Source organism: Prionailurus viverrinus, chromosome B3, assembly GCF_022837055.1.
Source record: "Prionailurus viverrinus isolate Anna chromosome B3, UM_Priviv_1.0, whole genome shotgun sequence".
Classification (NCBI taxonomy): domain Eukaryota; kingdom Metazoa; phylum Chordata; class Mammalia; order Carnivora; family Felidae; genus Prionailurus; species Prionailurus viverrinus.
The window spans coordinates 113,193,814-113,221,118 of NC_062566.1; the positions used below are offsets into that span (position 1 = coordinate 113,193,814).

At 45.0% G+C, this 27,305-nt stretch overlaps 1 protein-coding gene across 13 annotated transcripts in view; it reads left to right on the top strand.

Annotated features, from left to right (window-relative positions):
* The window catches only part of RGS6 (regulator of G protein signaling 6), a 629,079-nt gene that overhangs the window by 245,800 nt on the left and 355,974 nt on the right, over positions 1-27,305 (top strand). The window lies entirely within an intron of this gene.

Sequence of the window (27,305 nt, forward strand, 5' to 3'; positions counted from 1 at the left end):
CCCTTGTGTAACCTGATGGCTAACAGGGTTCATTCCATGCAGGAGGGGTTGCTGCTGTGTACAGAAGGAGGGAACCTGGTTCTTTATCTCTATTATGGTAAATAAGGAAGAAAGTAAGCCTTCCTATGGCAACGGGGGATTTTTAATGAAGTAAAGGAGACAGAAGAAATGTCCCAATGGAGAATGAAGTGTGTCAAAAACAGATTGTGCGCGTAATTACTTTCTCAGACCTTCCTGACATTATCAGCAGGACTGGTGTTTTGATGAAAAAAAAAACTTAATTAAAACTTAATTTTTTTAAAAGTGGAAAATATTCTGCATGGTTACAGGAGGATTGAAATCAGGGCACTGTGTAATTTTAATTGCCTTCAAGAGATGCGCTCCACGAAGACTACCATGGGGAAAAGAAGCCCCAGGGACGAAATCAGAGGTGAGTTGCCATGTTGAATCTCCAGCAGTGGCAAGATAGGTGGTGGCTGTGTGTTTGGGTGGGGTTTTCCCCACTCTCATGGGTGGCGGGATGTGAACTCAGTTCCCACTGTTGGGCACAGCAGCTCAGAGTGAGAGAGGGAGTGAATCTATTCTGGAGTGTACTGATCCAGACACACTTGGACAACACATTGTAATCACGTGCTGATTTGTAAAAAATAAAATCTGTCCCCCTAGAAAGGGAAATCAGAAGTTGAGGAGGTTAAATATGACACGAGGCAGCAGTTTTTAAATGCTGGTCTCTGAATCAGTTCTATCAGAATCGTCTAGTTCTGGTTCATTACATCTTTTAGAATCTATGTGTTTCTATTTTTAAAATAAGCCTTCCCAGGGTACTCTGGGAGTCAGGTGTGGGAACCGCAGGCTTGTAGTAAAAGGAGGGTGGCCTCAAAATCAAGTCAGTATGGACTCTGCCCTTTACTCTTGTGTAGAGTCAAGCTGACTGCTTAGCCTCTTCCATCACTTTGGGGTAAGAAGCTTACCTGATGGGGTTTTGTGATCATCAAAGATCACATCAGTAAAGTGACTGAGACACAGTAAGTGATCTAAAAATGATAAAACTGTAGAAGAAGAGTTGAATCGGGCTGCTTGCTAAATTGGGAGAGATAAGGCAGCTTTCTTCAAATATTTATAGGGCAGCTATGTGGAAGAGGTAACAAATTCATACTTTGTGGCCTTTCAAGGTCAGACTGAGGCCCAGCAGGTGGAAGTCACAGGGAGATGAATTTCAATGCAGTATTAAGTGGAGCTTTCTTATGAATGGTCTGGGGATGACATTGGCTCATTTCTGAGGGCGGTACATTCCAAATCACTGGAACAATGACAGCAGCTGCCATATTGGAGCAGCTGCCGGGGGCCACCTGGAATCAGCTCTGTGATGGGGTTTCAGGCTTCCTGTGGAGCAGTGGCCAGCATACAACCATTTTGTAAACCATCAACACTTGTTTGAAGGAAGTCTTAGCAGAAAGCATAAACAGATAAGACCTATACGAGCAGGGATGTCCCTTCAGGGATTCTCTGTGAGGGACATTGTTGTTACCCTTTCCTCAGGTCTTTCAGAACAGAACAGGGCATAGTGATTTTCTTGAATGACTGGGGAACTCTTACTGGCATTTTAGAGGAGGGAGCTAGAGCTGTAAAAGGTGCTGAAATGAGCAGGGCAGTCCCAAACAGGGAGAAAGTCATCAGACCCCCACGGCCAGTAGAACTCTGTTCAGAAGACTTGCATCTTGTTGAAGCTCAGATGGTCCCCCTGAATCAGCCCCCGAGGGTTCTTTTTGCAGCCTGGTTTAGAAACCTCTGGTGTAGGATGGGTTACAGGGCCACTCAGCCTTCCATCCCGGCACTCCCTGGAGACCATGAGCTCAAAGCAACCGATCAGGAGGGCCACTCGCATAAAACGGGGTAAAGCCAGTGGTGGGAGGGAAGACAGTTTGCCTTGCTCCCACTGGGGCCCATATTTGGATGAATACTGACTTACTTTTGAGAAGCACAGACGGCTGTCTTCGCAGTCTATCCCTCTTGTTATCAACGAGACATTGGAGGACCCCTTGATGGGGGGGAGGGGAGTGGTTTATGGTCACACAGTTTGATCGCCCTGCATGGTGCTAACCAGGCTGTATGGGGGTCAGATGTTTGACTGGCCTTGACATCAGGCTCCAGCCAACAGACACAAAAATGATCTTTTTTTATTTTTATTTTTTTTCAATATATGAAATTTATTGTCAAATTGGTTTCCATACAACACCCAGCGCTCATCCCAAAAGGTGCCCTCCTCAAGGCCCATCACCCACCCTCCCCTCCCTCCCACCCCCCATCAACCCTCAGTTTGTTCTCAGTTTTTAAGAGTCTCTTCTGCTTTGGCTCTCTCCCACTCTAACCTCACAAAAATGATCTTTAATTAATTTCCTGTTAGCTCCAGCTAACTCAAGTTGCCAAATTTTCCCTTTCTAAATAGATAAATGATACTAAGTATTCCTCCTGACTACTTTATGTATTTATTTATTTATTTGTTTGTTTGTTTGCAAGTGCCTCTCTCTCCCACTGTTAGGTTGTTTGCTCTCATTTCCTAGTAAGTGGGAAGGCTCCATATCCCTTCTTTGTGGCCATTCCCCAGTGAGGCTGGTCGTCACAGGAGACCTTGATGAGGTACAAGGGCATGGCCATGTTACCAAGCAGCATGCTAAGAAAAACACTCCCCCGTGCTCTGCAAGTCTAGAAGAGGCAATATAACATTCGGTAGTGGGAAGTAATAAAAACTCTGAGAGAATTTGGCCCTCTCTGTGTAGGTGATCCGGAGTGGAGTAAATATTTCTCGTGCTACATGGTTTGCTCTGTAGGCTTCATTGTTGGCTTTCTGGGAAGCTGGTAAACAAGGCAGAGAAACGAATTATTCCCTCCAGAGTGCAGGGGCCCCACTCACCCACACAGCCCTCCTGGCTGTCACTTTGAGACACACCCCCAGCTTTCTGGAGCTGGGATGATTGTCTCCAGTTAGCTCAGGTCTTGCAGCAATGACAAATCCAACCTATGACATTGTCTGAACACTAGGACGTTCTTTTCCTCCTGGCTTGGTTTAGCTCTGCAGAGCACAGCAGTGGCCCAGGCAAGCAACAGGTCACTTCCTTCCTACCATTCTCTAGAACCCTCAGGGCTTGTCACCTGGAATCAAAGACTTGCCTACACTAAAGAGGATCTTAAAGGTCAGCTAACTCAACCTCCCACCCAGGATATGCCTTCCAGAACAAACCACCCACGTTGCTGATTAGTAATATTGTGTGTGGTTACTCAGTGAGTGCAATTGTGTCATTTTGGGAGAAAGGACGATCCATAGGGTGTCGTGAAACCTATGGCAGTGAGCTGGGCCCTGATGGAGGTTTACTGTGGTTTCCAACCTTAATCATTAGTGGTTTGGATTACTGAACTTTATAATAGGCTTTTTGGTTACCAATTATGACTCACTCCATGCCCTTTTTTCACTGTAACATGAATCTCTGACCCATTTTCTATGGTGCAGTAGCAAATGCCTAACAATTGGCAATATCCCCTTTTAATATCAGCCATTCAAATCATCACATCTACCGAGGTGGCTGGGGAACCCCTTCATCTTCATTTTCTCGGTTTGGCATTATTTTGTGGTGCTGTCATTACCTATCTAGGTGCAGCCCTTTGTTATGCCAGGACCTCCGCTCTATGTCAGTGAAGAGATGACGTTCAACCAGGGAAGGAGTGAGAATAGTTGTTCTCAGACTTGACTGCACATCAGAATCACCTGAGACCTTTAAAAAGCTTCTGATGCTTGGGGCGCCCAGGTGGCTCAGTTGGTTAATCGTCCAATTCTTGATTTCAGTTCAGGTCATGATCTCACAGTTTGTGAGATCGAGCCGGGCATCGGGTTCTGTGCTGATAGTGCTGAGCCTGCTTGGGATTCTGTCTCCCTCTCTCTCTCTGCCCTCCCCTGCTCGCTCGCTCTCTCTCTCTCTCTCTCTCTCTCTCTCTCAAAATAAGTAAAAACAAACTTAAAAAAAATTCTGATGCCTGGATCCCACTCCTAGAAGTTCTGATGTAATTGGTCTAGGATGCAGCCTGGGCTTCAGGAATCTTATAATCCCCACGATTAATCCCAGTTTGCGGGCAGGATTGTGAACCAGTGCCCGAGGGGACTGTGCCTCAACAAAGGAGATCCAAATGGTGGTGGCCAAGAGGGGTTAGAAACAGTTGGGACATGTGACCGCATTTGACCCTCAAGATCTAATTTGGTGATAGCAGGAGTTTCAGCAGGAATGTTTATTCATTAGGTTGATGAGTACGCAGGGCCAGGACATGGCTGAGAAGGACTAGATTGATGGCAGGGACTGAGCAGATTGACAGTTCCCTAGCAAATAAGATGGGATCTACAGTTCCAGCAGGAAGAGGTCAAATAAGGAATCAGACAAAGGGCCAGCAGTCTGGGCTGTGTCCAGAAGCTATAGTTAAAAGAAAAGGCTGCAACCTGATTGTCATGTTCACATCGGGCTTGCCACTTGCAGGGACAGCAAGGCTGACCATGCAGCCCGCTTGCTGGCTGGGTGATGGGGTTCCTCATTTATCTCCAGGCTCAAGGCTGAGCCTGTAGGAAAACAAAGGCTGGAGGTCTTATGTCAACCAAGACAGAGGCAATCAGAGACTGATGGACATGGAACAGGGAGGTCTGGATAGAAAGGCTGGCTCTGAGTCTGTTGTAATTATCAGGGCAGTCAGTAGGACTGGCTGGAAAGGTGAAGATATTCTTTGCTGTGTCTTCTTGTGCAAGTCATTTCATCTCCCAAACCACGTGGATGACGCCCTTCAGCTCTCATTGGGAAGTGGTGAATTAGGTAATGTGTCTAAAGATCTCTCTGGATTCCTTAGGAGAAAGGATCGTTTGAGCACTGCATAGGTAGGAACAAAAATGCGAATGAACTAAGCACTGTACTAAGGCATTCAATATTCACCCTCAAGTGGACTCCTAGCAGCTGGAAGCAAAGGATTCTATGTGGGGAAGCTGGCTATCTGGCCACTGGAAATGGGTATGTAGCTCAGGCTTTGCAGCACTAGAAGTCTAAGAATCTTTCGATTCCCAGGCATGTGTATCTGTTACTCACTCGAAACTGGGGAAAGTCTCTCATGTAGACAGTCTGACTTCTTGTCCCCTAGCAGCACAGGTGGTATGCATAGGTGTAGAGCATCCTCCCTGTTCTGGGAGGTGAGTCCCAGCTTTCTCTTCCCACCGTGCTGTGGCTGTGTGCTTCTGCAAGAGTATGTTTTCTGAGCGGTGGCTCACAAGTGACAGACATTTTCAGGACTGCTGGGAAGGAATTGGACCTTTTTCCTTGAGACAGTGGGGAGCTACTGGATGTGTGTGGACAGGTGGGCAACACGCTGAAAGAAAACTTGAGGAATGTACACTAGGCTGTCATGTGTAGGTAGGAGATAATGATATTTAACTGCTGGCTTGTTGCAAAGAGGAAATGGAAGCTAGAAGTCCAAGACAAGGCACTGGCAATGTTGGTTTCTTCCAAGGACCATGAGGGGATGGTCTGTTCCAGGTCTTTCTCCTTGGCTTGTGGATGGCTGTCTTTTCATCGTCTTCCCTCCATGTGTTTCTGTGTCCAAATTTCCTCTTCTTACAAGGACATCATTCCTATTGGAGTAAGGTCCATCCTAATGACCTCATTTTAATTTAATTACCTCTATAAAGACCTTATCTCCAGATATGGTCACATGTCAAGGCTCTGGTGATTAGGACTTCAACATATTAATTTTGGAGGCACGCAACTCAGCCTATAAAAACCAATCTTCTTGGAGGCTTCTCTTTTAGGGTCTTATGCTTAGGTAATTACAGGCTATTTTAAGGGGTATTTAAAGACCCAACAACTCCCCCTACTCAACCTACCATCTGCCCCAAATTATGTTCATCCTCTCTTGGTGTCTTTTTCCCCAATCATTAAGTTTAATAAAGAAGTTTGCTAAGATAATTTTCATACGCATATACTCCTTTTGCATAAGAGTAATAATAGCAGTCAATTAACTACCTGACAAATTTGTTTCCCAAATTATGAACAAGTGCTAATGTGTGAGCATTAGGTAGGGAGTCTAAGCTGTGTGATACAGTACAGAATATGTAGACTATCCATACTATGACATTGTGGGACATAGTAAGGGCTCTGGAGCTAGTCTGCCTGGGTTTGAATCCCAGCTCTGCCTTTTTCTCTGTGTGACCTTAAGCAAATTACTATTCTCCCTGTGATTTTTGTCTTCATCTGAGCAATGGGCATAATAGTAGCACCTGGGTCAATGGTTGTTTAGAAGATAAATGAACTAATACATATAAAGGGCCTTGTCTATAGTCAGCTTTCAATCAAAGTTAGCTGATAGTATGATTATTGTTGTTCTTACAATGTTTTATGAATTATGAAGCACACCCCTGTGTGTTTTCTCTTCCCTCTTGAAACAACCCTGTGGAGTGAGAGTAATTAGTCCCACTTCACAGATAAAGAGACTGAGGCTGTAAGATATCACGAGAGCCATTCCAGGGCATGTGGCAGTGTTCCCAAATTCCACCTCATTATTGATGATGCCTTTTGGAAAAGAAATAGAACTCCAAAATGACGAGCTTTTCCCTGGGAAGGTGAGGCCAGAGTGTGGGCTCCTGCAGGATGACCTCAGGGCGGAGCAAGGGTGTAATCTCCTAGGAGAGAGGCATTCTGAGGAGAAAAGTGATGGAAGGAGCAAATATCGGGTGAGAAAGATTTCAGAGAACTTTGCCTCTTGGTCAGTGCTTCACCGGTTCCGACACTGTCCAGGTGGTCATACTTTGAACCCTTTCTGGCTGTTGCTGCTAAAGGCAATCTTTGCATGTGATGATCTCCTCCATCAGATTTGTAGCATTCAGCTGACTCAGATTTCCCAGTCCTATGCTGGCTCGGCCAGGTGACCCCCATGTGTGCATTTTATGATTCCAGTGCTCAATGTAGAGCCTGGGATTTTTTTTTTCCAGAACTCCCACTGGTATACTTGGCACGTTGAGCTGAAGTAAGTTCCTCCCTATTCTCCAAAGTGTGCTCATCACCACTGTCCTTATTTCGTCCCCAAGCATGGACACCAAAAATTAATAGGGAGAAGTCGCTAGTCTCTTAGTGATGAAGCAGGGTTGGCAGAGGGCACCGTTGACATGTCTGTGTATTCCCAACTTGGAACTTGGCAGATGTCTGTGAAATTGACCAATCTGGCCGACTTAAATTTTTTTTAATCCATTTAAACTGTTTTATAAAATTACTTTTTATTACATTGTAGTTATTTACGCATGTGTCTTTTACCCGTTAGGCTATGAGCCAACTCATGGGTGAACACTAAGAGGTATTTAACTTTGCACCAGAGAGCTCAGTAATGCCTGGGAAATAGCAGATGTTCAGTAAATGGTAAATGTCGTCCAAAGCTTAGATGTAACTAAGCTGCCTCCCTGGGCAACTGGAAATGCCTATATTGTGCCTTGAAGCCCATTGAATTCAGGTGCAAACATGGAAGTTATTTTAACAAACCCAGTGTGCTTTGATAAAGGCAGAATTATAGCTATTTATTTTTCCCCTCATCATCAAAGCAGCCTGTAAATTCAGAAGCTAATAAATACATAAAGGAGTGATCAGATACCCTAGGGCTGGGCTGCCATTTGTTTCACAAATGATTCCTCTTATTGAATTGCATGTGGTAGGAATGGACAGAGGTGGTGTTAGGCAGAGAAAGACTCCATTCTGTTAGTAAATTACTGACCTTGACTACTATGATGGGCTGATTTGTGTTCCCTTCCAAATTCACATGTTGAAGCCCTAACCCCCTAGTACCCCAGAATGTGACTGTACTTGGAGATAGGGCCTTTAAAGAGGTGAGTAAGTCAGGGCAGGCCCTAATCCAATCTGACTGGTATCCTTATAAGAAGAAGAAATTTGGGCACATGTAATGGCACCAGGGTTGTGTACCCACAAAGACAAGGCCACGTGAAGACACAGAAGGGAGCTAACTGTAAGCCAAAGGGAGGCCTTGGCTTCAAAAGAAACCAAAGCTGCCCACACTTTGACCTTGGACTTCCAGCCTCCACAGGCTGATGGGAATGGACACAGACCTTTTCTTATTTCATGGAATTATTATATCACAGTGGACTATGAAAGAATCTATGAGTTTTTCAGCCTCTCTCCTTGGCTCACAGATGACTGCCTTCTCACTATGTCCTCACGTGGCCTGACCTTTGTGCATACATATCCCTGGTGTCATTCTGTGTGCCCAGATTTGCTCGAATGTCTCAGTTCTGACCCCAGAGCCGGTCTTGGAGGAGACCAAGTGGGGTCTCCCACACGGGTGCCATGAGTTAGGGGTCTCAAAATAGACCCCATGGTGAAGTCACTAGTGAAATATTCTATGCCCACGAAGTTTCTGGACATCATTCTGGGTCCTTCTCCTCCAACCTCAACAATTAGCAAAACTACAGGAGTGCCGAGTAATGATGCCTTTGTTGTAGAATTTTGTTTATGGACAGCCTTGCTTGAATTAAACCATTTGACCATATCTATGAACTAGCATGCCAGATAGTGATTGGGAAAAACTAAATGTGAGTCCTTTCTTATACTGTATTATGGTGCTTGTGTTTTCTCTGTTTTCCTCTTGTTCTTTAAGTTCTATGGGAAACCCATGGGAAGGGAAAGATTCTAGCCAGGGTATTTGACTTCAAGTAATTTCATTTCTTTTGTTCTTTCTCTCATGTATCCCACTGTGTTTTTATAATATAGTCAAAGGCAAGATTCATAGCAGAGCAGAATGCTGCTTTGAACATTTGAGTGATGTGAATTCTTTATCAAGATTTCAGGAATCAAAACTTCATGATATTGTCCATAATTGGCACTTGTATGCACTTGGCATTGTTAATTTACATTGACTAGCATGAAAAGCCTAATTAATATAGTAGAAAGGCGGGGCGGGGCGAACCCATCTATGTGGAAAAAAAGAAACGATTGCCCTTCTATTTCCCATGCGAGGGAAGGGTTGAGTTTATTTCAACTCTTTATGGATGAAAATACCTGCGATGGTCTTTTCAGAATGCAAACGTGGTGGAGGCTGGCCTGCCTCTGTTTCCATTGAGTTGTCTAGCAGGACGCTTGTGAGTAGACGTGCTGCAGAATTACTCTGCAAGGTGCAATCAGGGGAAGCTTATGAGTTGTGGGAAGCAGAGAGAAGAGGGAGTGAGGCGTGATGAGAAATGAGGGTCTGGAGCGGGGGTTCCTGAAGGGTTCAGCCCAGCCAGGAGATGGTCACCAAGCCAGGAGCCGGAGCAGCTGGGACTGTGGGACTTGGCTAGTGTGCAACTTCCCCCCATTGCACTCCCCCAAACCTTCATAGAAGACTGCGATGCAGACTAGAACCTGTCTCTGGGAAATTAAAACTCTCATGGTTTCCTTATTAGAGACAGTATGAGGGGCAGAAGAGCTTCACCCAGGAAGGGAAATGCAAAAATGACACTCCGTGGGACTAGCAGATCAAAGCCAACAGGTGACAGACACTGTGAGGAGGGCACTGGACTCCTACAAGAAAGTGAGATTAGTGAGTGTTTGCTTCAGACCATGATCAATACATGCATTCATAGTAACGCCTAGAAAATTGGAGATCTTGGGAGAAAGCCAGGCCCCAGACGCTCGGGTTCTGCAGTTGTAGAAGCTTTGAGGATAGGGAGAGAATGTGTCTGTTCAAGTGTCCTTGGAAACAGGGATTCTTCACCTTTTCCCAGGGGCGATGGCAGGAGGAAGGTGGGAGAAGGAGGAGGTCAAGAAGATGAAAACATCCCATGTGCAGGTGGTTCGTCATCTAAGAAGGTTTTAGGAAAGAAAAAAAAAATGATTGACAGATCCATGCTCTCCCAGGGTCTGCCGACCCTCCCTGTCTACAGCCTGCCTTTTAGTTTGTAGTATTTTGTACTCTTTTATGTAAAAGGATTTTCTTAAGAGAGTAAAAGAGAGGGGCGCCTGGGTGGCTTAGTTGGCTGAGCGTCTGACTTCAGCTCAGGTCACGATCTCACGGCTCATGAGTTCAAGCCCCGCGTCGGGCTCTGTGCTGACAGCTTAGAGCCTGGAGCCTGCTTCGGATTCTGTGTCTCCCTCTCTCTCTGCCCCTCCCCTGCTCATGCTCTGTCTCTCAAAAAATAAACAAGTGTTAAAAAAAATTAAAAAAAAAAGAGAGTAAAAGAGAACCCACGAGACAGGAGGGGGAAGGGGGTATCCGGTTATCTGCCTTCCAGGCGCAGGGGTTCAGAGCTGTGCTACTCTGTGGAAGTAAAAAGAAAATGAAGTGTTTGATCTGCAGGTTGTTTGTTTTGTTCTGTGTATCGAGTACAGCTCAGATGGAATATTTCATTGGGCTGCTCTCTGATGCGCATAGCAGCCTCTGCCTGGCCAGCCACTGGGGGGCTGGGGTGGGGGGGACTGGCAGGGGGAAGACCTGAATACAGGGTTGGAGAGCATCTCTGTGCCACACATCTCAGGCGGATCATCTTATCCAATGCTCAACACAAGCCTTTTCCATCTTAGAGATGAGGAGAGCGAACCTCCGGAAGCCTGAGCGAGTAGCTCATCACTGTGAAGCGTGTGGTGCAGCTATGTGCTCAGTGTTCTTTTGTCAGCGTTGGGAACTTTCATGCCCTAACCCTCCCCTCTTCATCCTGCTTCCCCTCCTCTCCCTTTCCCTTCCCTGCCTTCCGTTTTATAGTCCATCTTGAGAGGAATGGTGGTAACTGTTGAGTAGCCCAGCTGCATTTTGAATAAATAATGGCACTCAAATTTATAACTGTGTTTTATTCTACAATTTGAGCACAGGTAGCATGTCTCTGGCTATTTTTCAACAGGCCTGACCAGGTGGTATTTGACTGTGACTGCTGTCAGTTATTTTCTGCTCACAAATCCAGGGTCAGTTTGCAGACCTCTGAAGGTGACACGGCACCAGCCACCACGGGGCTGGGTGGGACCAGGAAGGTGGGGGGTGCGTTACAGGTCCACCTCTTCTGTCTAAGGGGCGCTGCTTCCGCGGTTGCTTGACGACTGCTTCACGAGTTCCAACGAGGAGGCAAGAGCCACACCAGGGATAGAAAAGCGGAGAAGGCAGGGCTCACGCCGGGTTGTTCACCAAGCCTGGAACACGAGTCAGACCCAGGCAAGGAAACATCACGCGTACAAGCTTCAGCCTGGGGATGTAAGGAAGACTCTCTGGGGCACGTGGACCCAGCAGGTGGATTTATGTGCAAGGAATAGAGTGTGATGGAGGAATAAAGCTGTCCAGTGGCTGCATCATCAAGAGGAAGGATGGCACACAGAAGCAGTGTCTTTAATCCGGCCTCACCTGTCACGAGCAGTGTGGTCCCCACCGCCCCAGCTGCAGGACGTCATGTCTTATATCTGATAGCTTTCTCTTAGCTCGGAATTTAAAACCGTGTCGCTGGGTTTCCTCGGGGGCCCTGCTTTTATTTGTTGTGGTCTGGCAAAACGTACCGCACGGATTTTTACAGCTTGCTCTGTGCATGGGCATCTTTCCACCCAAGCAACATGTTTACAAATGCCAGCCCTGCGTTTTCTGAAAATACCGCTGAAAAGAGCAACTGTGTTGGGATGTGCCATGAGTGTGCGGAGACCAGGCAGCCAGCCGCCAGGACTGGCTCTTCCTGGTGAGGCTGTTGCTCAGAATCATTCTGCACGGTGCCTGTGCCTTATGTGTTCCCCAGCGCTAATCCACAAAGGGCCCGTTCTCTGTTGACATGCTGTTATTTTGGAAGTTAAAACCCTTTCAGGAGATTCCTGCTATGCTGAGTGTAATAATGCACGGATATAGATTTGTCGCACATTCTAGACAACCCCTTTTTTATGAACTCTCTGTATTACTGAATTTGTCCAATCTCCATAGGGAACATACTCTAAGAGATCCTAATCTGAATGTTTGAAAATTTGCCTTCCCTAAGCCAGTCCCTTCAAACCACCCCTCCTTCTATCCCCACTTTTGAGACAGAGAGGGAGAGAGAGAGGGGCACACAGAGACAGACAGACAGAGACAGACAAAGAGACAGACCCCACCATACCTTGATGGTTTTTTTACTGGTTAGATAAGTTCCTCTTCTCTGCTACTTGCATTACCTTCCTGCCTTCAGACTCAGCCCTTCTGTTGTAATTCTGTGTTTCTTTTACTATATTTCTTACTTTCAAAGACATGTACATAAGTGGATGTTTGCAAGCCTCTTTCTCGACGTACCTATTTTCCCTCTGGTAATCCTGAATACAGACGAGCAAATTTTCAGTGCAAGAGAATAGGGAATAGGGGATTATACTGCTTCACACCAATTCAGGAATTTTCAGGGTGGGGAAGATCTCACGATATGGTGACACTGGGTGTCTTATTGGAGCCTGTCTGTGATAGGTCTCAGAAATGGACCAAAGATGGAGGGAAGTTTGAGAAACTGAAGTAAGGAAGCATGGGAGCCATTCTTAAGCCTTGAGGTGAAAAATGATGGGTAGAAGGGGTTCTATTTCATGATCTGAAAAGCTATAAGGGAAAAATGTACTTTTTATAGACCTATTGATTTCAGCAGATAGAACACAGTTGTTGGAGGGCACTAGTCACACCCCAGACTCCACAGTTCTATTTTCTTCCTTCTCAGACATTCTTAATTTATTGTGAATGTTCTCTCTACCTAATTTTTGTCGTGCTTTTTTAAAGTTTGTTTGTTTGTTTAGAGGGAAAGCATGAGTGAGTAGGGGCAGGGAGAGAGAGGATCCCAAGCCGGCTCCCTGCTGTTTAGCACAGAGCCTGACATAGGGCTTGAACTCATGAACTGTAAGATCGTGGCCTGAGCCGAAATCAAGAGTCCTATGCTTAACTGACTGATCCACTCTGGGGGAAGCCCCTTTGGTGGTGATTTTTGAGGGCTGGTAGCTGGACTAATTTAATCATTATCCATTCCTTTCATCAAATCCTTGCGTGTAGGTTTTTGCTAGATGTTGTTTTAAATGTTGGGCACTGCTTTAGATTCAGTAATTTATTTTCACTCCTTACCAGTTCACTAGCACATTTCAAATGGACAAGTCATTTTTAAGGGGAGATATTTTTTAAATATTTGTCTAGGGACGCCTGGGTGGCTCAGTTAAGTGTCCAACTTCAGCTCAGGTCATGATCTCACGGTCCGTGAGTTTGAGCCCCGTGTCAGGCTCTGTGCTGACATCTTAGAGCCTGGAGCCTGCTTCAAAATCTGCGTCTCCCTCTCTCTCTGTCCCTCCCCCCACTCTCACTCTGTCTCTCTCTCAAAAAAAAAATAAATAAATAAATAAAAACATTTTTAAAAATTAAAAAAAATAAGTACTTGTTTAATGTTTATTTATTTTGGAGAGAGAGAGACAACGTGAGTAGGGAAGGAGCAGAGAGAGAGGGAGACACAGAATCCGAAGCAGGCTCCAGGCTCTGAGCTGTGGGCACAGAGTCTGACATGGGGCTCAAACTCACAAACCACTAGATCATGACGTGAGCCGAAGTCAGGCGCTTAACTGACGGAGCCACCCAGGCGCCCCAAAGGGAGAATATTTTTAAGGGAAAGTGTTTGTTTACTGGGGGTAGTGGCCAAAAAGAGAAGATAGTAACGGACCCCACTGTGCCACCCTGCACTCCCCGTCCTCAGCTTTCGGCATCCAGCCAGGTGGGCTGCTAACAGATGCTCTTGGTCTAAGACTTGCTCTGTGGGCACCCCGTTTCTGCTCCTTGTCTTAAGGGGAAGCTCAGAGGGGTCAAGTGGAATTGCAAGCATCCTCTGAAAAAGCAAGAAGTGAACCACAGCACCCCCTCCCCAACACAGCTGGAGATCTCTAATAAGGCACACCCCTTCCCCTGTGCACCTGAGGTCCTGCCTGTGTGGTTAGCAAGGCTAGCCCTTTGATGGTCCCTTTCTTGCAAAGCTAGCACATCAGAACTAGTGGGTTCCTGTTTTACTGACTTAATAATCCTATCCTAGTTAGAAATACAAGATTGGAGTTTTAAGAATAAAAATATTTTCTCAGACGGATTATATTATTTGGAACAAAATGGTTTCAAATCTAGCGTACCTTTAAGTTAGATTTTTTTTTTTAATTTATAAAAATGAGATCACAGTAACAAAACTACAGTAATACAAAAGGCTATACAAGCAAAGTAAAATCTTCCTTCTCTCCCCTGAATCTGAGCGTGATTCAACAGGTAACACCTGTTAAGAGTTTATTCATCTAAAAAATTTATACTCGTATGCAAATAATGTATACATGTATATATGTGTATACTTGTGTATTTGTACATTTCAACCAAATACATGTGTATAACTAGCTATTTCTGTGTAATAAATTACCACAAATGTAGGTGCTTAAAACAACGCATGTTTGTGATCTGGTAGAATCTGTTGGCCAGGAATCTGGGCCTGGCTTAACTGAGTCTTCTGCTTTAGGAACTCCCATGAGGCATTGCCAAACTGGGGTTCTATCTGCAAATTCCACTAAGGAAGGGTCCATATGGAAGCTCATTTACGTAGGGGCTAACAGGATTCTGCTCCCATAGGGCTGTAGGACTGAGGTCTGTCAGGTCCCTGTTGCCTGTGGGCCAGGGGACCCCCTCAGTTCCTTGCCAAACGGGCCTTCCCATCATGGAAGTTTGCTTCATCAAAGCCAGCAAGGAAAAGAATCTTCCAGCAAGATGGGACTTAGAGCTCTGCATAATGTAATAGAAGGATGACATTCTCGGGGCGCCTGGGTGGCGCAGTCGGTTAAGCGTCCGACTTCAGCCAGGTCACGATCTCGCGGTCCGTGAGTTCGAGCCCCGCGTCGGGCTCTGGGCTGATGGCTCGGAGCCTGGAGCCTGTTTCTGATTCTGTGTCTCCCTCTCTCTCTGCCCCTCCCCCGTTCATGCTCTGTCTCTCTCTGTCCCAAAATAAATAAAAAACGTTGAAAAAAAAATTAAAAAAAAAAAAAAAAGGATGACATTCTCATCGCCTTTGTCATATTCCATTGGTTAGAAGCAAATCACAAGTCCTACCTATACTCAAGGGGAGGGGATTACACAGGCACATGAATATTAAGAGGTGGGGATCATTGGGGGCCATCCTAGACTCTGTCCTCTACACTATTTGCACACTGAATCTTAACATCGTTTGTACTTCTGCATTAACAGTACTCTCCAGAGGAAGATCCGCTGTATGCCAGATGATAACTTTGATCTTCTTGCTTTAATTCCTTACCCCATCCGTGATTATAACTAACAAAACTTTAGGGTATATTGGTGGTAAAAAGAATCCTTATTCTAGAAATTTAATTAATAGCCAACATGAGGCAGGACCGTTTCTGTATTGTAGGTAAACTAAAACTTTATCACCAGGAGAAATGGGTCAGAGTATGTAAAACACAGTAGCTAATACTAACCAGCTAGGGGTAGGAGCCTATACAGTGAGGTGGTTGATCAATGACTCTGGCCCTATTGGACCTCTGCCTGGAAGATACTAGCTGTGCCTGGCATTAACCCATCAGTTGCTGAATAGTGGGGAGATTTCTGGTGGGGATTTTGGGGAGGGGATCTGAGTGGTAGAGCTAGAGGTTCCTGGGTAATTCTATTTACTAATCATTGAAGACATATTTTAATAACAATAATTGGTACACCTGTCAGCGCATGCTATTAGCTCTTATTAATAGTTAATAATAACAGCTAATATATAGTATTTGTAATGCACAGAAAGAGAATGCAGCCAATATTTCCTATGCTAGGGTCTAAGCTCTATCAGAGGGACTAGCAGTCCATGTGATTTATAGCTTTTCATATAAAGGACAATTTATTTTAAAAATATATATATACAGACCACCTGCTACATGCCAGGTCCTGATCTAGTTGCTGGGGACATAGGAGTGAACAAAACAAAGGAGCAGAGGCATAGTTTGAACTGCAGTGGTTTCTTTCCATGATATAAACATGTCCAGCAATATCTTTAGCCCTAAACCTGAGGACACGGACTCATCTGAAACCTCATGCATTTATCTATTGGGGCCCATTGCAAACAAGAAAGCACAGAGGCCCAGTTCTGACCGGGGGAAGTGCAGGACATAGGAGAGAGGTCCATCGTCATATAGGGAGCTCTCAGAGCCTCACAAATCATCCCAGGTAATCTACTACCTTGTTCTGAAATTGGAGAATGAGGTTCTTTCCCTGTGCCCTGGGTGATGGCAGGTTTTGTTACCAGTTCAAGCTGCTACTGTTCCTGATTTTTCAGCTTTTAAAGCAGCTCCCTCTCCCTTAATATTATGAGACTGGTTCAAAATATCAGCAGAAGAGCAAATACCAAATGGCTAAATATTTAAAAGATATAAAATCAAGCCAGCAAAATAAATGTATTCTATCTTCCAACCTTGACAATTGTGCTTTTAGAAAGACCTGTAGGCCAGGTTTGAGTTTAGAATTCTTGGGCACTTTATTTTATTATTTTTTAATTTTGATGTTTATTTATTTAGTTAGTTTAATTTTTTTATTATTTTTTTTATATGAAATTTATTGTCCAGTTGGTTTCCATACAACACCCAGTGCTCATCCCAACAGGTGCCCTCCTCAATGCCCATCACCCACTATTTTTTTTTTTTTAACATTCATTCATTTTTGAGAGACAGAGACAGGGTGTGAGTGGGGGCAGGGCAGAGAGAGAGGGAGACACAGAATCTGAAACAGGCTCCAGGCCCTGAGCTGTCAGCACAGAACCCTATGCAGGGCTCGAATCCACGAACCATGAGATCATGATCTGAGCAGAAGTCAGACGCTTGACCGACTGAGCCACCCAGGCGCCCCTGAACTTTTGGATACTTTCGGGGCCTGTGCCTCCGCGTGGTGGGATGTGGGGAGAGCCAGCTTCTATCCTGCCTCCTGCTTCCTTCCCTTCTCCATCCCTGCCACACCCCTCATTCTGAAGTGCAGGACACATATTCAGGGGGCCCACCCAGCCTCTACATCGAGGCTCCACCCACACACCCCTCAGACTACTGCTCTTTGGTCCCCCTCAGACCTTGGAGTGTGGGCTCAGCAGAGGCTTTCCCAGGCCCTGAGAGTGGACATGGGATCCTGCCGGCAGCATGTTCTAGAACTGTGCTGTGAGACAGCGTGGCCACATTGTGCCCACTGAGCACTCCTTGGCATGTGCTGTAAACGTGAAGCACACACTGGAGTTTGAAGACCTGATATGAGAAGTGAAGTGAATATTTTTTATTAGTGACTACATATTGAAATAATCATATTTTGGATATATTGGGTTAAATAAAATCTATTATTAAAATTAGTTTTACTGGTGTCTTTTTTGCTTTCTAATGTGACTACTAACAACTTGAAAATATGTAGGTAGCTCGCGTTTGTGGCTGCCCTAATGTTTCTGTCGGGCACTGCTGGTCTAGTAGGAGGCAATCGGGTCTGCTCGGGCACATCCCCTTGGTACCTAGGGCTTCTTGTCCTGTGGGGAGGGAGAGTCACCACAGAGCCCTCTAAATCATAGGCTCCTGGGCAGAGGCCCCTTGTGGTTTTGCTTTAAGGTGATGTTCATAATTAATATGCCTTTCCACCCTCTCCTGGCTAAATGACCTCTAAATCTCACTCCCCTGTGCTCACTGAGGTGAGAAGGTCACCTTTGCACCCCCACCTCCCCATCACAACCACTTCTGAACACACACGTACCAGGCGCAGGAAGCAAAATTGTTGTGTTTTGACCATTATCTTTGAGATGCCGTCATTCTTTGGATAAGACAGAATCGAATCACTGAACAATTTTTCTGCAGGCACAGAGCCTCCTCTCTCCTTCTCCTTTTAGTTTGGGGAATACATTTATCTTTCTGAATGGATTCTTCTAGTAGAATGATGACAGAAGGATCAGGAATGCCTTTTTGGATTCAAGAGGCAAACATTTTGCTGTGTGTGTTAAGGGTTAACATAAACTGTGGAATTAGGATACAGGTACTGTCTAAGAAGAAGATTTGCTTCTCCAATCTCCAGAGAAAGAAAACTGTAGACAGTCCTTGATGACTTACATAAGAAATTCAAGTTTATGGTATATTGCTTTGCGACAGCTTTAAGAATTTACAATGAACGCTTTAGACTATGGGTTTAGGGTTTCAACAGAAACAATGGCTTATTTAGGGGGCTTGTGCCTTTTGCCATCTGACCTGCGTTTATAAGGAGGAAGTATTAATAATTTAGATGTTTGAAATCTCTTCAGCTCGTTGCTTTATTTCTTATTGGAGTAGAGGGTGGCTAGCTCTTAATAAAACTGTTTTTCCTCCTGAACACATAGCTGGATTATATTACCTGGCCTCCCTTGCAATGAGGTGTGGCCGAATGACTCAGACTGGCTCAGAGATGTTGGCTGGGGTGATGTATTCCTGCCCACATTGTCATTTACTCTTTATTCTTTTCTTCCTCTGCCTGTGGATGCGGAGTATCCAGGGGAGAGATTCAGAATGTGCATTTTAACACTTTTCAGGCGATACCTATACACATGCACATTTGAGAAACACTGCCCTAGGGAGTCTGGGTCCCTTCTGGTGGCTGAGAGGAGAGCCACCCAGGAGAGCCTCCCCTAGGAATAGTGACCTTAGATGGTCCACGTGATAGAAATAAAAGTTTATTAGTAGTAAGTCACTGAGATTTGGGGCTAGCCTTCTCTGGCTAATATATTCACAAAGTATTTGAAGAACTGTGTACCTGTAATGTATTCCCTTCTTACGAATACTCTCTGCCTGCCAGAATGGTCTCATTATATACCTCCATTGTCCAAATTATTTAATAAAGACTAAAGTAGACCTTATAAGTGATATTAGTGAAACCTTGTGGATAGTTTTTTAGAAATCACCAAAATTACAAAACACTGGCAAATTCGCATTTGCCCTATATATATCTTGTAAAGTTCCCTCTTTCCCCCCATCTTTCTATCCTTTTATTTTTTCAGCTGCCTCCTTAACTTCCTAGTAGCCCCAAAGGGGTGAAAATTGTCTCTGTTTCCATAATGGATGAGGAGGTCACTCATTTACAAAATCCCCATGGAAGCCAAATTATAGGAAGATTCAGAGGCAAGAACATAAATTTTCATTTCTCTTAACTCTGTTATCTTTTTTCACTGGACTCTCTTTAATATCCTTAGGCCAACGTTGATTTCTATAGCTTAATTATACAAGTTAAAATAGGTTATGTCTTTATTATCATAAGGAATACAATAATATGTATATGAATATGTTCATTCATTCTTGGTATAGAGAATAATCCAATCAAAAATAATCTGTTATAGGAGGGCACCCGTTGGGATGAGCACTGGGTGTTGTATGGAAACCAATCTGACAATAAATTATATTTAGTATAAAAATAATCTGTTCTATCTATCTATAATAGGTATAGGACAGCCTTCAAAAACCAGCTTGTAAAGCATTAATAAGAGATTTACTGATTTTTTTTTTGTCCCCTATAGATCTGGAGATGCAAGGTATTCCCAAGATGGATGAGTTTATTGGATGTGTATGTGTGTATCTGAGTATATTTGAGTAGCCGTCTGTGTTGGATTAGGCAGAGACACTATTTTAAAACCTTCATCAGAATTACCTATCTTTTTTTTTTTTTTTTTTTTTTTTTTTTAAATTTTTTCAACGTTTTTATTTATTTTTGGGACAGAGAGAGACAGAGCATGAACGGGGGAGGGGCAGAGAGAGAGGGAGACACAGAATCGGAAACAGGCTCCAGGCTCCGAGCCACCAGCCCAGAGCCCGACGCGGGGCTCGAACTCACGGACCGCGAGATCGTGACCTGGCTGAGGTCGGACGCTTAACCGACTGCGCCACCCAGGCGCCCCAGAATTACCTATCTTTATACATTTTAAATGAAGAAATCAAGGCAGTATTTTCTTATTGGCTTACATTATTACATACTAAATTATCAAAGAACCAGCACATCCAAATCTCATCATTTTCATTAAACACATATACACACGCTTGCACTTATATACATGTATGCATGTATACACGCTGCCACACACACACACACACACACACACACACACATGCTACAAGGAAAAGCAAAAAGAAGCTGCTTTAAAGGACATGTGCACACGTGCATGCACACATGCACAAGCATGCACGTGCACACATGAATACACAAATCGCTTTGGCTTCTCTTCTTTTCCAGCCCATCCTTGTAGAGAGGAATGACCACTTCCATTTACTGCAAAAACTCCGGCAGAAAAGTGTAATATGCAAGAACTGCGAGCTTAGTGGTAGAGAAAAGAAGATTCTTTGAAGCTTTTCGCACTTGGGCTATCCTAGCAATAGACAAATGTTTCCATACACAGGGATCCATCAAGGTGTTGAAGAGATTAGGTGCCACTGTGATGGAGGTTTTACCAAATTTTAGCTTTCCGTCACTTCTCCCCTAAAATATCTTGGGGTTATATGTGCTGAGGGTTTTTTTTCTTTTTTTTTTTAAGAGAAAGCTGTCTTTTTTTTTTTTAAGTTTATTTCTGTTGTGTGAGAGAGGAAGTGCAAGTCAGGGAGGGGCAGAGAGAGGAAGGGGAGAGAATGTCAAGCAGGTTCTGCACTGTCACAGAACCGAAGTCGGATGCTTACCCAACTGAGCCACCCAGGCACCTCAAAAGAAAGCCTGAAGCAGGAGAAGGACACCCATGTCCTCTGGTTTGTGTTGCAAGACTTTACAGCCTGATAGCAGCACATCTTGACTTTCCTGTTACTATCCTTAATGGTGGAGGAGAGGAAACACTAGCAATCATAAGATGCGAGTTCAATTAGCCTGACCTTTCATATTGAAATCTGAATTATTAACAAGTGCTTTATGTGCCTTTTTGCATTTCATCCTCCCAACAACTCCACGAGATGGGTACCATTATTGTACCCTTTTGCCGAGAAGGAAACAGGCGCAGGGAAGTTAAGTAACCTGCCCAGCGTCTCCTAGGATTCCAACCCAAGTCATCTGGCTTCAGGAGCTGGCCTCTTAGTCAAGTTCCTCTGCTCTGGAGTTGATGTGCTTGCCTAAGACTCGTGGTCATTCCCTGAGGCTTTGCATCTTGTGATTCTGGTGAACTCACGGAAATTTGGAAGTTTCACAAAGATTCAGATTGCTCAGGGATATGAAAATGACTCGTGGGCAGGGTGGAGCTTCCAAGGAAATCCATTTCATTCCCTTCTTAATGGGCTCTGCTAGTTTGCAAAAATCAAGAACTGTGATGATTTAAGATGTGTTTGAACTCTTTCAGATTTCCATAGAACCTCACTCAGCAGTCCTTTTGAGATGATGTCATAGTTCTTCTGTGTAAGCTAGCAATGCCTTCCAGGGGAAGAAGCCAGTGTATTTTACAAATGTTATCTTATCCTTACAGCACCCTTGAGGCTCAGCGAATGGTATTTAGTTACTGTTTAGGGGACTATAAAAATTACGTCGTGGTTTCTAAAGTTTATTTATATACCATTGAGAACGCATGCATTTATACATATATGCTGTCTATATAATATTGGATATCATGTATTATATACACACACACGTATATAAAAGTTTCACGCAACACTCTTCGTGTATGTGATGTGCTTTGATGTGTTGTATTCTGTTCCATTGTTCTCCATTGTGCCACTTGTGACCCACAAAACTGACTGTATTACCTACAAATGGAGTATAACCTACAGTTTGCGAACGTGAACTCCACAGCATTTATGGATCTAACTCAGGCAGTGTCCTGTTGACCCCCTTTTGCAGCGACCAATTGTGACTTTCAAACTTTAGTTTTTTGGGACGCCTGGGTGGCTCAGTTGGTTGAGTGTCCACCTCTTGATTTTGGCTCAGGTCATGATCCCAGGGTTGTGAGATCCACATGTTGGGCTCCCCCTGAGCATGGACCCTACTTAAGATTCTCTCTCTCTCTCTCTCTCTCTCTCTCTCTCTCTCTCTCTTTGTTTCTTTCTCTCCCCCTCTCCTCAGCTTATGCTCTCTTTCTCTAAAATAAAAAGCAAAAACAAAAAACCTCTCACAACTTTAGGTTTTTTTTATGTACATGAAAAGTTAGCAGCTTGGCATTAGATCTGGAATGTCCTAGAATCCCTTCCACATGCTCAGTGGCTATTTATTGAGCACCAGCTGTGTGTCAGGCACTGGCATGACAGCAGTGACCCAGACAGAGTCACTCCACTTGAGGACCTGGCCATCTAGTGGCAGAGAGAAAATAAATGTATCATTTGTCAGGTGGCAGAAAGTACTTCTAAAGAAAAATGAAGTCAGCTAAGCTACAGTGACATTTTGGCAGAGAGCTGTTTTGCCTTTTCCTGGATCTCTCCTTATCTGAGGCTTTTCTTGCTCTCAAGCAGTGACTGCTAATTAGGGGCAGTGTGGACCTTCTAGGAACCCTTGGCAATTTCTGTTGTCACACCTGGGGGAGGCAGTGCTGCTGGTATCTCGTGGGTAGGGACTGAACGTATGGCTAATATCCTACATCGTATGGGACAGCCTCCCCCAACAAAGAATTATTGGCCTCAGAATGTCAATAATGCCAAGCAGAGAAATCTTGCTTGGGAGCCATGCTCGGGGGTCCAGTGGTCTTCCTGAACTAGGCATGGAAAGGTAAACTCCTCTCATCTGAGATGCCTCTTTCTGGCCCAGGAGAGCCTATGCCATAGCCTGTCTTGGTGACAGAGTTGTTTTTTGTTGAGCCCCAGAGTTATTGGCACCAGAATGCTGTCTTCATGTTTCCACTTAACAAGAATACCCACCAATGAAATGCACGTTCGGGAAGAGAGACACAGTGATGTGACACATTTCTCTGTTCTTCTCCATTAACCTCCTACCTTGAATGGGTGCTGGAGATCCCAATAGGAGCTGGTCCTCCGGGCTTCGGGCCTGCCTCATGGATTTTATTTAAACATACTGCATGACCCAAGATTCTGGGGATCAAAATAACAGATCAGCACCTCCTGCCCCTTCCTCTCAATGGAATAAATGGAAACTTTGTTTGGCTGTGGCTCCAAAAGAAGATGAAAGACTTACTTCCTTTTCAGACACATGTCATATTTCTCCCTTTCATTTCCTCTTGATAGCTGACCCTCAGCTGTTGGAGTTCCCCATCCACAAAGTACTTTGAGAGGATGCTCAGGTCACCTGTGTGAGGAAATACCCTTCCAGGTCTGTAGGGCCACAGCCTCTTACTCTGCGTGGGGCACACCAGCGGGCCCCTTTGCCTCCCCAGCTGTGCGGGAGAGAGGGCCGGCACAGGGGCTTCTCCCTGGAGACATGCTTCAGCCCCAAGGGCTCCCGACTATGGCAGCACCACGCAGGACTGCTGAGTACAGACCCAAATGCCCTGGTCTCCTGTGATTCTTGGAAACAGTCTTTTGAGGCTCCAAGCCAAGTGGCAGAAAAATTCCAGGATGTTTTCAGGGGTAAGCTTGAGAAGAGGGGATTTCAGGAAGAAAAAACAAACAAACAAAACAACTCCCTGGGATGTCCCCTATCATCCAATGCTTGAGGGTCCCTGGAAACCCCACTCTGGGTCCCAGTATGTAGCCAGGCCTTAAGTGGATGGTCAGGGTGTATGGACTATTTGCTAGACCCTGCTTGGGAGCTCTTCCAAATGTGGGAGAGGCACCATAACATGTGTCATGGAATGGCCATTCAGGAAGCAGAACTTTTTTTTTTGTTACTCGTGGCTGGTGTGTATAATTATTACATGCTTTTCTGGCAACTTCCCTGTTTTGACCAGGAGTCTCTCTCCTTACCACCCACTCCCCCAAATCACCCTCTCAACCCTCTTAGAACCCCGGATAATTCTCTCATTCTCTTTGTCATTTTCATACCGTGCACCTGGAACTCATAGTCTGGTTAAACACTCTCGCACAAGAAAGAGGAAGCAAGAAGGGATACAAAGAGGGTATGTCTAAACACTATTAATTCTAGAATTTTCAGTTAGTCATGTCTCATGACCTCTATGCCAATAATCAACTTTCTTTTCCCACTAGAAGCAAAGTAGCATGCTCGTAACCTCTCATATCTATCATGACTTGCTTCATTCATGCATACATGTATTAATTCATTCAACATAACTTTATTCAGTATATATTGTGATCTAGGAATGGGGCTGGGCTGGCCCCGTGGGAAATGCAAAGATGAGGTAAGACACATTCCCTCTCTCAAGCAAGTTTGAGTAGTATGGAGAAGCCTGGATATTGGCTTAACAAACCAGAAGCTATCCTGGATGACAGCGGTTTGGGATGAAACAAGGCATTGTCAGATGAGTGCCGTGGTCAGTGAGGCTGGGTCAGAGGTTCCTCGAGGGGAGGGACTGTGCTGACACATCACTGGGTTGCCAGTCTAGTGCCTGGTGGCTGGTGCATGCTTCTTACGTGTCAACTGAACTTCTATGGTAGTGCCAAGGGGGAAGCAGAGGGGATGCTTTCTGGAATGATCCATGGAGGATAAGGAGTGGAGTAGACTGGCCTAGGAAAATGGGCAGTTCTGGTCCCCGTTGTTCCTTAATCTTGTAATGAACGAGCTCTCAGCCCATGGGGCTTGGATGACTGTGTCTGTATCTCGATGCCATTAGCATCACTAAGAGACGCCCCTCCTTGCTCCCCCAGGTTACCACTAACGTGGCTCCTCTACCCCCTCCCAGAAGTTGGAAGGACATGGAATCCTGTGGAGGGAACTTTCTATTGCAAACAAGGCCAATAAATTCCAAGGGACAAATCTCATGTGGAGCCCCAAGTCACTGTGCAGATCTTCTAATCCACACCTCAGAATGAGTAGAATTTGTTTGGTGTCACATATCAGCAAGATAAGTCGGTTGTTTTCAAGCAGTTTGGTTGGGTAGTGATGGAGCATGCATTTTGGAGAACCATAATTGTGTAATTCAAGAATGTGATGCATTGTCCCTTCTCCCTGCCACCACCCACCCCCATAGAGAGAGATGACCTAGGGCATGCTTCTCCATGCACTTTGGAAGTCTCTGCAAGAAGGGGAGAATGGCATTCTGCTCCTCCACTTAGGTTTGCTGAGGGTAGGGGCTGAAAGCACAAGACCTACTCTTGTGACCTCAGAGCAAGGGGGAAAGACCACAGAAATGGATGCCACCAGAAGGGTGAGAGTTCCAGTCAGCACACAGAGCTGGTTGAGGATGTGACCGTGAACCAGCTGCACTGTGTCCTGTTTCCACTGACATGCCTTTACCCGCCTACCAGCCCCTTCTCTGTCTTTGATGCCAAGGAAGAGCAAAGAGCAAGCCTGAAGCCTTCTGGGAATACAGATGCTAGAAAGTAGGGGAGGAGGCTGGGAAAGAGCCAACTTAGGGCTGTGAACAGTGATGAGTTAAACCAGTTGCATCTGCCTGAAAATTAACTAAGAAAGTATTTTAAAGGAGAAGAGGCTGAAAATATAAGGAGCATTAATCTTATCTGTCTCTGTGAACTTTTACACACACACACACACACACACACACACACACACACACACACACCCTGCACTTGGGTCAAGTAGAGAACATTCCACCCCCCAAGATGGACCCTTTGTGCTCCTTTTCGGTCACTGCCTCCCCAAGATAACCATTATTCTGACTTCTGTCACCACTGATGAATTTTACCTGTTTTTATTTTTTAACTTAACATGAATGAAGTCATATAATATGCCCTCTTTTGGGTGTGGCTTCTTCCCCTCAACGTAATGTTTATGAGATTTTTCCACATTGTACTTATGGGTAATGTTTTTTTTTTCTTTTTCATTTTTAAGTGCTGTATATCACTCCAGAGTATAAATAAACCACAATTTGTTTATTCACTCACTTGTTGATGGGAATTTGAGTTGTTTCCAGCTTCGAGTGCTTTTGAATGAAACTACTGTGTACCTACCTCCCCGTGTGCATGCCTTCTGGTGGACAAAGGCACTCGTTTCTCCTAGATACGTGTCTGAGATTGGGATGATGTGTTGTGAGGTAGGTCTAGGGGTAGCTTTACACCAGGTTTGTTTGATTCTTCTGTCCAGGACAAAGGTAGCAAACAGGGTGTCTGAAAGCAGAGGGGTTGAAAAGGCCGGTGTGAGTAGGGTGAGTGGATGGCTTGTACGGGGTAGGGAAGCAAGTACTTTGAAGACCCCAGAGGATGCCTGATGCTAGGGACTCAAGAAGACTCATTAGGAATCACTTTTTGCTGTGTCTGGACTTAGAGAATGCTGAGTGAAAGGGCCAGATGGGTAGACTTAAGAAACTGGAAGAGTTTCGTCTTTCTAGTTTTGTCTACTAGCACAACATAAAGTAATCGACCTTGGACATATCACAGGATCTTTCAGTTCTACTTTCTCACTTATAAAATAAAAAGGCTGTTCGGGGTGATTTCTCAATGATCTTTGAGCTCTCATCATCATTATGTGAATAGCAGCTTTGTTATGAATGATCAATTCAAGTGTAGGAGAAAATCACATGGAAATTACAGGAAAAGCCTGCTGTTGTCTCCTTCTGTTGTTTTAACATCCGCCACTGGATGTTAAAAGAATATGAGAATGTCATTCCTTGGCTTAGACCAGTCCAGCTATGGGTGCCATTCGTCCTTCATGGGAAGCACCTGAGCCTCCTCTTGTTCCCCCAGGGAATGCTGTACCCCACATATGCCGGTCCATTTCTGCCCCATCTCCCACTGATTGAGCCACTGCTCCTGGCTGGTCTGCTGGCTATTCTGATGCCCTCACTGAAACCATGTCTGAGGGCTGACATAGGTAGGTGGACCATTTTCTTCCATTCATTTACCCGTTCACAAAGTAACTCCAGGTGTGGCCACTACAGCCATCTCTGAGCCACACTGAGCCGTGACACCCTTCTTGATATTTGTCTATGGCCTTGGCTGCCCTGCCCTGGCTTACTCCCAGACATGGCATGGACCTCACTTTCCTTTCTCCACTTGGGCCAAATCACCCCCCAAAATCAGCAGTCCCCAGAGGACACTCCTGACCTCTGTTGCTTCTTCCCCAGCCTTTCAGCTGCAATTGGGGAAAAAACAGTTCAGCCCCAGTCCTTCTGATGCTCGGGAGCAGCTGTGAAATGACACTGCCACCAAATGCCCTGGAGAAATAAGATGGGGCTCTTGGGGGCTACTAATTCACAACCTGCTGGATGGAGCCCACATTTGTGGTATCTCAGGATGCTTCCTCCACCTAAAGAGCCCGACCTGCAGGAGGGAAACTCCTTTTCTCCTAAAACTACCCTGGTCCTTGGAATGGACACATCGCCAGAGACA